Source organism: Oncorhynchus keta, chromosome 4, assembly GCF_023373465.1.
Source record: "Oncorhynchus keta strain PuntledgeMale-10-30-2019 chromosome 4, Oket_V2, whole genome shotgun sequence".
In the NCBI taxonomy this organism is placed as follows: Eukaryota; Metazoa; Chordata; class Actinopteri; order Salmoniformes; family Salmonidae; genus Oncorhynchus; species Oncorhynchus keta.
This window is the reverse complement of record NC_068424.1, coordinates 46,497,994-46,508,889: the sequence shown is the minus strand read 5'-3', so window position 1 is coordinate 46,508,889 and position 10,896 is coordinate 46,497,994. Positions and strand designations below refer to the sequence as shown.

The 10,896-nt window shown below is 43.7% G+C and overlaps 1 protein-coding gene across 1 annotated transcript in view; it reads left to right on the top strand.

Moving 5' to 3' along the window:
- The first annotated feature begins 2,030 nt into the window (after positions 1-2,030).
- Positions 2,031-10,896, top strand: part of LOC118375872 (ras-GEF domain-containing family member 1C-like) — a 52,421-nt gene continuing 43,555 nt past the window's right edge. Inside the window, exon 1 of the mRNA XM_035762501.2 lies at positions 2,031-2,702. The gene's annotated coding sequence lies outside the window, so the exon portion shown is untranslated. The remainder of the gene's footprint in view (positions 2,703-10,896) is intronic.

Genomic DNA, 10,896 nt, shown 5'->3' with positions numbered 1-10,896 from the left:
CTGGAGAGACCTGAAAATACAGTTGAAGTCGGAAGTTTACAAGCACTTTAGACAAATACATTTAAACTCAGTTTTTCACAATTCCTCACATTTAACCCTCGTAAATATTCTCTGTCTTAGGTCACTTAGGAACACCACTTTATTTGAAGAATGTGAAATGTCAGAATAATAGTAGAGAGAATGATTTAATTCAGCTTTTATTTCTTTCATCACATTCCCAGTGGGTCAGAAGTTTACATACACTCGATTAGTATTTGGTAGCATTGCCTTTAAATTGTTTAACTTGGGTCAAACGTTACGCGTAGCCTTCCACAAGCTTCCCACAATAAGTTGGGTGAAATTTGGCCCACTCCTCCTGACAGGGCTGGTGTGACTGAGTCTGGTTTGTAGGCCCCCTTGCTCGCACACGCTTTTTCAGTTCTGCCCACAAATGTTCTATAGGATTGACGTCAGGGCTTTGTTGTGGCCACTCCAATACCTTGACTTTGTTGTCCTTAAGCCATTTTGCCACAACTCTGGAAGTATGCTTGGGGTCATTGTCCATTTGGAAGACCCATTAGCGACCAAGCTTTAACTTCCTGTCTGATGTCTTGAGATGTTGCTTCAATACATCCCCAAAATTGTCCTACCTCATGATGCCATCTATTTTGTTTAAGTGCACCAGTCCCTCCTGCAGCAAAACACCCCCACAACATGATGCTGCCAACCCCATGCTTCACGGATGGGATGGTGTTCTTCGGCTTGCAAGCCTTCCCTTTTTCCTCCAAACATAACATTGGTCATTATGGCCAAACAGTTCTATTTTTGTTTCATCAGACCAGAGGACATTTCTCCAAAAAGTATGATCATTGTCCTCATGCGCAGTTGCAAACCGTAGTCTGGTTTTGGAGCAGTGGCATCTACCTTGCTGATTGGCTTTTCAGGTTATGTCGATATAGGACTCGTTTTACTATGGATGTAGACATTTTTGTACCGGTTTCCTCCAGCATCTTCACAAGGTCCTTTGCTGTTGTTCTGGGATTGATTTGCACTTTCCGCACCAAAGTATGTTCATTTCGCGTCTCCTTCCAGAGTGGTATTGAGTGTCGATTAATGAGGGGGGATTATTTTATTTTTTATTTTAGAATAAGGCTGTAACATAACATGTAGAAAAATTCAAGGGGTCTGAACACGTTGTGATGGCACTGTAGTGCCTACAAAGAGATACCATTACTATTGCTCTCTATGACAACATCCAACAATACCATTACAACCAACCCCAAGCCCTGGCACAGGAGAGGGGTTTTAACCATCATACATACCGTTGTCATCCATAATTGGGTTAATGTTATTAATTAACTTTTTTTCCTTTCTCAGCAGCATCTTTAAATGTCAAAGGCATATTAACATATTAAGGAGCTAGCATAGTGGGCTTCTCTGAGGGGTCATGGGTACAGAGCTATGTATTAATTAATTGCACTGAGCCCTGCTCTGCTCTGCCATTCACATGGGAGTCGATGATGATTAGGAGAGGCCATCTTATTATATATTAGAACATTAGTCTGGGATAACCTTGTTGACTTGTAGTCTGAACTCAAAGATAAGCCTAAAACAGAAGATATTGAAATAGTAGTACTGCTTTTCTCGCACTTGCTCTCTCTCTTCAATAGGCTAGATGTGGAGGCTTATTTTACGTGACTTATTGGAGAGAAACAATGCCCTCTATTGAATCTTTTCCTCTTTATTATTGGGTGTTTTTTTCTACTGACTCAGTGGCAATATCAACACACTCATGAACTCAATTTGACAACAGTTAATAATTGTCGAATCTGTAAATTATTCACGTGAAAATGAATTGTCAGTAATTTAATAAAATGATTGTTCACAAATACAATGGCAAACTAATATTAAAGTGAATGTATTTTTTATGAATGTGTTATGATACATTTTAATTCCAAAAATATATTGAATTTGACCTATCCAATAGCATAATGCAATATATCAAGAGGATGAACGAATTTGCTTTAGGCTGCATAGGCTACTGTACTGTAAAGAGAGGCGGATATGAGGACTGGAGCATGTGGGTGTGTGTATTGAAAGAGAAAGACAGAGCGAGAGAGAGAGAGACTTGCAGGCGACTTGTTTGCTGAGGATATTAGATTTCTCTATTCATCGTCGCTAGTTCTTTCTCCTCTCTTCCAGCTCACAGAGGACGTCTGATGTGCTGTCAATCCCCGTTGTAGCCTCTCACTCTCGTTTTGTCTAGCCGTGGACACCGACTGGACAGCCGTGATATGTTCGAAACGGGGCCGGTACATTACCACACCTTTATTGTGCGTTGAAGCCACTGTCTGAATAGCGAAGGGACTACCCGCGAACCGAATAATTCCTGAATGGTTCAGTTGGGACTGTTTTTTACGAGTATTTTCGTTCGTATTTTTATGTTCGGCATTTTGCTCCAGAATAAGTCTGTTTTAGAAGATCAAGACAAGTGAATGGCTATACCAATATCAGTGGTACTGTAAACCAAGTCATAGCCCAGAGGAGACCCTAAACATCATTCGATTGTGGCTTTCTTGGACCTTACTTTTTGTGAGTAGATTGTGGGGTAATATATTGTTTTTCTCCCACGGATCTTTGGATTAGCAGAACTGTTGAATTGATACAGGCTAATACACGTAATACTCACCAAGAAGAAAGATGGGGAAGAGTGCCTAGTATCGGTAAGTGAAACGAGGTTACTTCACCATAAGCAGAATAATCGATTGAAATTTCACTCACGCCCACGTGCGTCTGTGCCTCAGTGCGCGCGTGCGTGTGTTTGATAATGACTTCATCTGAGTAAAAATAGCTTTTGACATGTATCAATCTTTATGTTTATCCAATCATCGAATGAGCATTAAAAACGTCACCATGCTGTCCGATTTAAAAAAAAAAAATTGACTGAAGCTTAAATCCACTTGTCATTGTTGGTTGTAGGCTAATCTATATTGTTCATCTCCACACACAAACCCATGGTCATATAATTGTATTTGTAGTATTATGTAAAGTAGTTATTCTATAACCTACAGAACTATATTTTCTGTAGAGTGCTGTAAAAAAGTTTACCAAAGGGGATATCGTTCTAAGCAGCATCCCATTGGAGGTAGGCGACACTGGTCACGTTGCCTCTACTACGATATGGGCTTTAAAAAACCTGACAGCATGAGTCAGCGGTGTGTTTTAGCCAGAACCAGTGGGGCTATAAGGCCAGAACTCAGGAAAAACCTTGGTACAAGTTTATATGCTTACAAAACCAGCCTACTAGGGGGATTTTAGGGGCTTTATTGCGCCAAATTTAGTCAGCTGTCATATGCTAATCTAACCCAACTCCAACGTGCGCACCATACTAATTCAGAGAGAGAGCGAGTTAGGCAGGCGACACAGGCATGAAACCAACCAGGATTCTGTGTCGCAGTCAGGAATACACAGCTATCCTAAATAATTGAAATTCATTCAATTTAAATTACATGGCTTGTAGGCTAAATTTAACTTTCTTATCTAGCCTTTGTGTAATCGTTAACCTACATGGGGAATGTAGACTCAGGACAGGACTACTTCCCCAAACAGGGTGTTGCTGTTTTTCTCTCTCTTGTTTCACAGCCTGGATATGCACTAGTAGTAGGCTAAATGCTAAGTGCCAGTTCCTGGACTGACATGATTATTTAGTTAGAATTATAGTCTTTCAGTGTAGTGCAATGGGTTTGAGGTCTGTTCTAGTGATGTGCGGGTTGAGAGTCATGAAATATTGTGTGGATGATATGGTGGGTTGAATAAAAAGAAAACAGTGCATAAAAAAATCTATAATTTTTGTGCAATTCATATCTATAGGCTACATTGAGGTTTTTCTTTAATTATTGGCCCCCACAATGAAAATGTGTGTGTGTGTGGGGGGGACTGTGGATGTCCATTAGTTCATACAGTCACATGTGATATCTCAGAAAGCACTGGCCGATTTTGAGGAAATGTGGGTGAATGATGCATCTTGCCATAGAGATTCGGCATTTATTACCCTGACTGGCCCAAGACAGGAGCTTGAGTAATTAACAAACATTTGTGAGTCACACTAGAGAGGAAAAGGCGAAGCGAGAGGGATCTTCTCCAGCAGGTGCTGTTATTTGTTGTTGTTTTTGTTTGGAGGTCAATCAGAATGTCGAATTTGGTTAACAACAAATGGCTTATTTTCTACGTGTGGCTTATTTGTTTGAATAGAAGTTTTGTAATACTTAGGTTATTACAAGTGTACTGTTGGACACGTGACATCCCGGCAACAAAACAAAACAAAAAATGTATATCGGAGTTGGGCCTGTTGTTCCCATACGTATCTGCCCTCATTGGCTAGACTGGTCCCACCTAGAGCTGTTATAGTGTCTGTATTACTGCCACACTGGTGGTCACGAGCCATGACGGCAGTCAAATTCCGCGTGACCGTTTAGTCACGGTACCTAGGTTTCTCCAAGCTCTGAGGCCGCTCATGGTCATCAGTAGACTATCAAACTTGCTAACTGCCTGGTACCTCACCCTATATTGTCCCTCTAATCAAACTGACATCGATGAAAACATAATCGAAAAATCTAATCAAACAGTTAATGAGAGCCGATGAGCTGATGTTGCGCAACATTTCTATAGGCAATGCAATTGCGTGAGAAAACAGAGTGATGGCTTCTATTAAAAAGAGGAGGATCCCATCAGCTTTCTATAGGCTAGGCCTACTATATTTACTTCTCAACTTTCCTAATATTAAGCACATTGCTTCTCATTAAAACAGGAGTATAGCCTACCTGGTTGCCATGAAAATGAACCACGGAAAAGCGTCCTCCATTCGCGATATAAGTGCAAAGATGACATGTATTTTTTTCCCGCTGCCCCTGTTTCGAAACATTTCCATTCTAAATCAAAACAAATTTCACACATGTATTATTTAGTATATGTAAAGACAATATTAAATTAAGAATAGTGTGATAGTATTAGCCTATCATTTGTGAATTGTATATTAAAACCGAATGATGCCCGGCTTAAGGGCAAACAGCGCATGCTTTTTTTTCACACCTCATGTAGCATAGCCCATAAGCCTACATGTTTTGATAAGGTTTGTATTACAACTAAAGTGGACAAATAACTTCTTAAAATGAAGCACATTAATCCTCTTTACGACGGGTGTAGAGCCTAACTGGTATACAGTACATACGCAGCGTGGGAGTTTCAAGTTTGGGGAAAATAAAGACCAGATCAGGTGACTGAGAGGTGGTTCGGCATGCAGCTGGGAGAAGGGAATTCCTAATTATTATATTCAGTCCAAGGGCACAACGGCCACAAAAGTCATGGATTATTTTAGGGGGCATTACCTTCAGACAGAGAGAGACTGATGAAGTGTGTACAGCATTGCACAAAAAAACAAAGCAGAGTTTATGCCTTTCATGCAACTTTTTTCAAATCATCATTAGAGTCATATCATGTAACCTTAGAAAGTATTACAAACCAAAAATATAGAGCCTAACATTTGTATCACAACTAAAGTTACATAAATAACTTAAAATTAAGCATATAGGAGAACCTATTTCTTTGTTAACCGCTCAACACAGAATAGCTGCATGTGCGCACTCTCTCAAATTGTTTGGAGAAAATACCCTTTCTATTTTATTCAGCTATGTTCAATTCTATTCTTCATACTATAAAATAATATAAAATAATGCCTATTCTCTCATACTATAAAATAATATTTGCCAATGAACTAGGAGAAAATGTGTTTAGCAGTCAATTACCGTGAGACCGGCAGTTATTTGAGACAATCACCTGCTGCAGACCCCACAGCCACATGGCATAGCCAGATCAGGTCCTAACATAAGGACAACTCAAGAGTATGCTATTCTGTTCTTCTGAAAAATGGGGGGCTGCATAATTTGTGCAGGACGACATGTTTACTGTTGCCTTGTCTTTATTTGGCATTTGTGCATAAGCCTAAACTTTAGGGCCTTACTGTACATGCGCCCAGGGCCGGATTAAAAAATGTTTGTTTTTTCACTCACGGTGATGGCCGTTGCACTCGTCGTGGCAGCTATATCAAGATGAGCTACATAGAAAAACAGTGATGCTGTTAGCTACAAATTGGGAGTTGTTGAGACTTTTTTATGTATTGGTTCTACAGACTGATTACTCTTCTCCTTTCAGTAATAGTAGGTATTTGCTTTCCAAACTGTACGTTTTTCCCGCAATTGTATTTTGAAATCCGCAATAAGCAAACCTACGGCCGTAGGTTTCGGGAAAAGTCTCTGAATGTCCTTGCGTGGCCCAGCCAGAGCCCAGACTTGAACCCAATCTAACGTCTCTGGAGAGACCTGAAAATAGCTGTGCAGAGATACTCGGCATCCAACCTGACAGAGGATCTGCAGAAAAGAATAGGAGAAACTTCCCAAATACAGTTGTGCCAAGCTTGTAGCGTCATACCCAAGAAGACGTGAGGCTGTAATCGCTGCCAAAGGTGCTTCAACAAAGTACTGAGTAAATTTCCAAAAACTTGTTTTTACTTTGTCAGTATAGGGCATTGCATATAGATTGATGAAGAAAAAAAACAATTGAATCAATTTTAGAATAAGGCTGTAATGTAACAAAATTTGGAAAATTCAAGGGGTTTGAATACTTTCCAAATGCACTGTATATACAGTATACAGTATATCTTAATTATTATTAATTATTATTATTATTGTAATTATAATTTTTTCGATATATATTTTTTGCTGCCTCTTGGACCCCCCAGGGCCTGGGCCCTGCATTATCATGCGCCCTGCACACGCTGACTGAAACCTGGCACATCAGATGCTATTCTGTTTCTTAACACAGTGCTGCAAAAGAAAGGAAGACAAAGTAGGCAATTTTAGCTTCATAACTGGACAGTGGGTACTTTGATTTTACAAATGTTGTTGTCTTATTGTTTATTTATTATTAGTTTTCTATGTCTATTTTTTATTTCATTCGATTCTTTATGTTATTCATCTGAAAGCATAGGCTATTAGCCCACACAGGCCGTTGTCCTACAAGATGTCCATTTATTTTTTGTCATTTTGTTTAATTTCAGCAAAGTAATAGGCTACTGTTCAATACGCCTTTTCAAATGAATAGGCCTAAATGCTCAAGAAAAACATAGTTGTTCAATAAATTGTTCAAGGGCAAACTAGCCTAATTGTAGAATTTTACAAAAGCACGCGCATGGTGTAACGGTTGTCGTGGGAAGAAGGTGAGGACCAATGCGCAGCGTGGTAAGTGTTCATCTTTTTAATAAAGTAAACTGAACACTGAATAACAAAACAAGAAAGAAACAACTGAAACAGTTCTGTCTGGTGCAGACACAAAGATTGACAGCTGCCTCTGATTGAGAACCATACCAGGCCAAACACAGAAATAGAAAAGCAAAGAAAAACTAACATAGACAACCCACCCAACTCACACCCTGACCATACTAAAACAAAGACATAATAAAAGAACTAAGGTCAGAACGTGACACATGGGGTCAATTTAGGCTATTGTTTTACAATTTCTGTTTAAGCAAAACATCAGTGTAACGGCTCTCTTCCATCTCCTCCTCTGACGAAGAGGTGGAACAAGGATCGGACCAAAATTCAGCGTGATGATGATTCATTATATATTTCAATGAAGGAAAAACTATACATGCAGAAACTACAAAAATAATGAAATAATGAAAACCGAAACAGCCCTATCTGGTGCAAACACAAAGACAGGAACAATCACCCATATGGTTCCCGATCAGAGACAACGAGAATCACCTGACTCTGATTGAGAACCGCCTTAGGCAGCCATAGACTATGCTAGACAACCCTACTCAACCATAATCCCAATACCTACTAAACCCCAATACAAAAACACACCACAAAATAAACCCATGTCACACCCTGGCCTGACCAAATAAATAACGAAAACACAAAATACTAAGACCAAGGCGTGACAGACCCCCCAAGGTGCGGACTCCCGGCCACACACCTAAACCCATAGGGGAAGGTCCGGGTGGGCGTCTGTCTACGGTGGCGGCTCCGGCTCGGGATGTGGACCCCACTCCAACCAAGTCTTAGTCCCCCTGTAACGCGTCCTTTGATTGGCGACCCTCGCCGCCGACCTTGGCCTAATAACCCTCATCAAGGACCCCACTGGACTGAGGGGCAGCTCGGGACTGAGGTGGAAGCTCGGCACTGAGGGGAAGCTCGGCACTGAGGGGAAGCTCGGCACTGAGGGGAAGCTCGGCACAGAGAGGAAGCTCGGCACAGAGAGGAAGCCCAGTACTGAGAGGAAGCTCAGGCAGGTAGTTGGATCCGGCAGATCCTGGCTGACTGGCGGATCGAGAAGAGTCTGGCTGACTGGCAGATCTGGAAGAGTCTGGTTGACTGGCAGGTCTGGAAGAGTCTGGCTGACTGGCAGATCTGGAAGAGTCTGGCTGACTGTCAGGTCTGGAAGAGTCTGGCTGACTGGCAGATCTGGAAGAGTCTGGCTGACTGGCAGATCTGGCTGTTCCATGCAGACTGACAGCTCTGGCTGCTCAATGCAGACTGGCAGCTCTGGCTGCTCCATGCAGACTGACAGCTCTGGCTGCTCCATGCAGGCTTGCAGCTCAGGCTGCTCCATGCAGGCTGGCAGCTCAGGCTGCTCCATGCAGGCTGGCAGCTCAGGCTGCTCCATGCAGGCTGGCAGCTCAGGCTGCTCCATGCAGGCTGGCAGCTCTGGCTGCTCCATGCAGGCTGGCAGCTCTGGCTGCTCCATGCAGGCTGGCAGCTCTGGCTGCTCCATGCAGGCTGGCAGCTCTAGCTGCTCCATGCAGGCTGGCAGCTCTGGCTGCGCTGAACAGGCAGGAGACTCCAGCAGCGCTGTAGAGGAGGAAGGCTCTGGCAGCGCTGAACATGCGGGAGACTCCGGCAGCGCAGGAGAGGAGGAAAGCTCTGGCAGCGCTGAACATGCGGGAGACTCCGGCAGCGCAGGAGAGGAGGAAAGCTCTGGCTGCGCTAAACAGGCGGGAGACTCCGGCAGCGCAGGAGAGGAGGAAAGTGCTGGCTGCGCTGAACAGGCGGGAGGCTCCGGCAGCGCTAAACAGGCGGGAGACTCCGGCAGCACTGGAGAGGAGAAAGGCTCGGGCTGCGCTGAACAGGCGAGGCGCACTGAAGGCCTGGTGCGTGGTGCTGGAACTGGTGGTACTGGACCGAGGACACGCACAGGAAGCCTGGTGCGGGGAGCTGCCACCGGAGGACTGGTGTGTGAAGGTGGCACAGGATGGACCGGACCGTGAAGGTGTACTGGAGAGCCTGAGAGCAGGGCTGGCACAGGACGTGCAAGGCTAGGTAGGTACACAGGAGGCCTAGTGCGTGAGGCTGGCACAATTTTCACCAGCCGACTAACACGCACCTCAGGACGAGTGTGGAGCGCTGACCCAGGTGCCATCAAATCCCCGACACGCTCCGTCGGACGAATATCGTACCTAAAGCACCAAACTAGCAACTCCCTCATTACTCTCTCCTCCAATTTCCCCATTAACTCCTTCACAGTCTCTGCTTCGCTCACCTCTAACACCGGCTCTGGTTCTGGTCTCATCCTTGGCTCCTCACGATAAACAGGGAGAGTTGGCTCAGGTCTGACTCCTGACTCTGCCACACTCTCCATGAGCCCCCCCCCAATACATTTTTGGGGCTGACTCTCAGGCTTCCTTCCACGCCGCCGTGCTTGTCTCTCCAACTCCATTCTCCTATAACCTGCTTCGCACTGCTCCAGCGAATCCCAGGCGGGCTCCGGCACTCTCCCTGGGTCGACCGCCCACCTGTCTATTTCCTCCCAAGTAGTGTAGTCCCGATATTGTTGCTCCTGCTGCCGCTGTTGCTTCTCCTCATACCAGCGCCTCTCAGCTCTCACCGCCTACAGTTCTTCTTTGGGGCGGCGATATTCTCCAGGCTGATCCTAGGGTCCCTCTCCGAACAATTCATCCTCCCATGTCCGTTCCTCCTTTCGCTGCTTCTGCTGTCGCTGCCTGTTGACACGCCGCTTGGTCCAGTTGGGGTGGGTGATTCTGTAACGGCTTTCTTGTGGTGAAGGAGAGTCGGACCAAAATGCAGCGTGATGATGATTCATGATATTATTTTAATGAAGGAAAAACTATACATGCAGAAACTACAAAAATAATGAAAACCGAAACAGCCCTATCTGGTGCAAACACAAAGACAGGAACAATCACCCACAAACACACAGTGAAACCCAGGCTACCTAAATATGGTTCCCGATCAGAGACAACGAGAATCACCTGACTCTGATTGAGAACCGCCTCAGGCAGCCATAGACTATGCTAGACAACCCTACTCAACCATAATCCCAATACCTACTAAACCCCAATACAAAAACAGACCACAAAATAAACCCATGTCACACCCTGGCCTGACCAAATAAATAAAGAAAACACAAAATACTAAGACCAAGGCGTGACAATCAGGCTATTATTCAATTGGCTTAAATATTTAATTAATAAATGTTGACAAAAAAATTAACATGTTCGATACATTTTTTTAAACCGCACATCACATTTTCTATATTTGCGGATTAGGATCAGGTCCGGGTTCTCAGATTTCCACTTTACCAAGCGGGTTAACAAACAGCTGACCTGCGCATCAGTAGTCTGTGGATCATCCTAACCTGACCGAAGATTCCGTAGCGAGCTTCCTAGGGACGTGTGTATCCCAGCTAGGCTATTCTATTCTTGTATCTCATTATCTTGATGGTCATAAATCAACCTTATTTAATATTCACACAAAAACTGAGGTCGTAAAGTTAGAAACATGGAGGTGGTGTGGCACCATTTTGCAGCGAATGTGTTCCTTAACAATTTGATTTCAGTGTGAA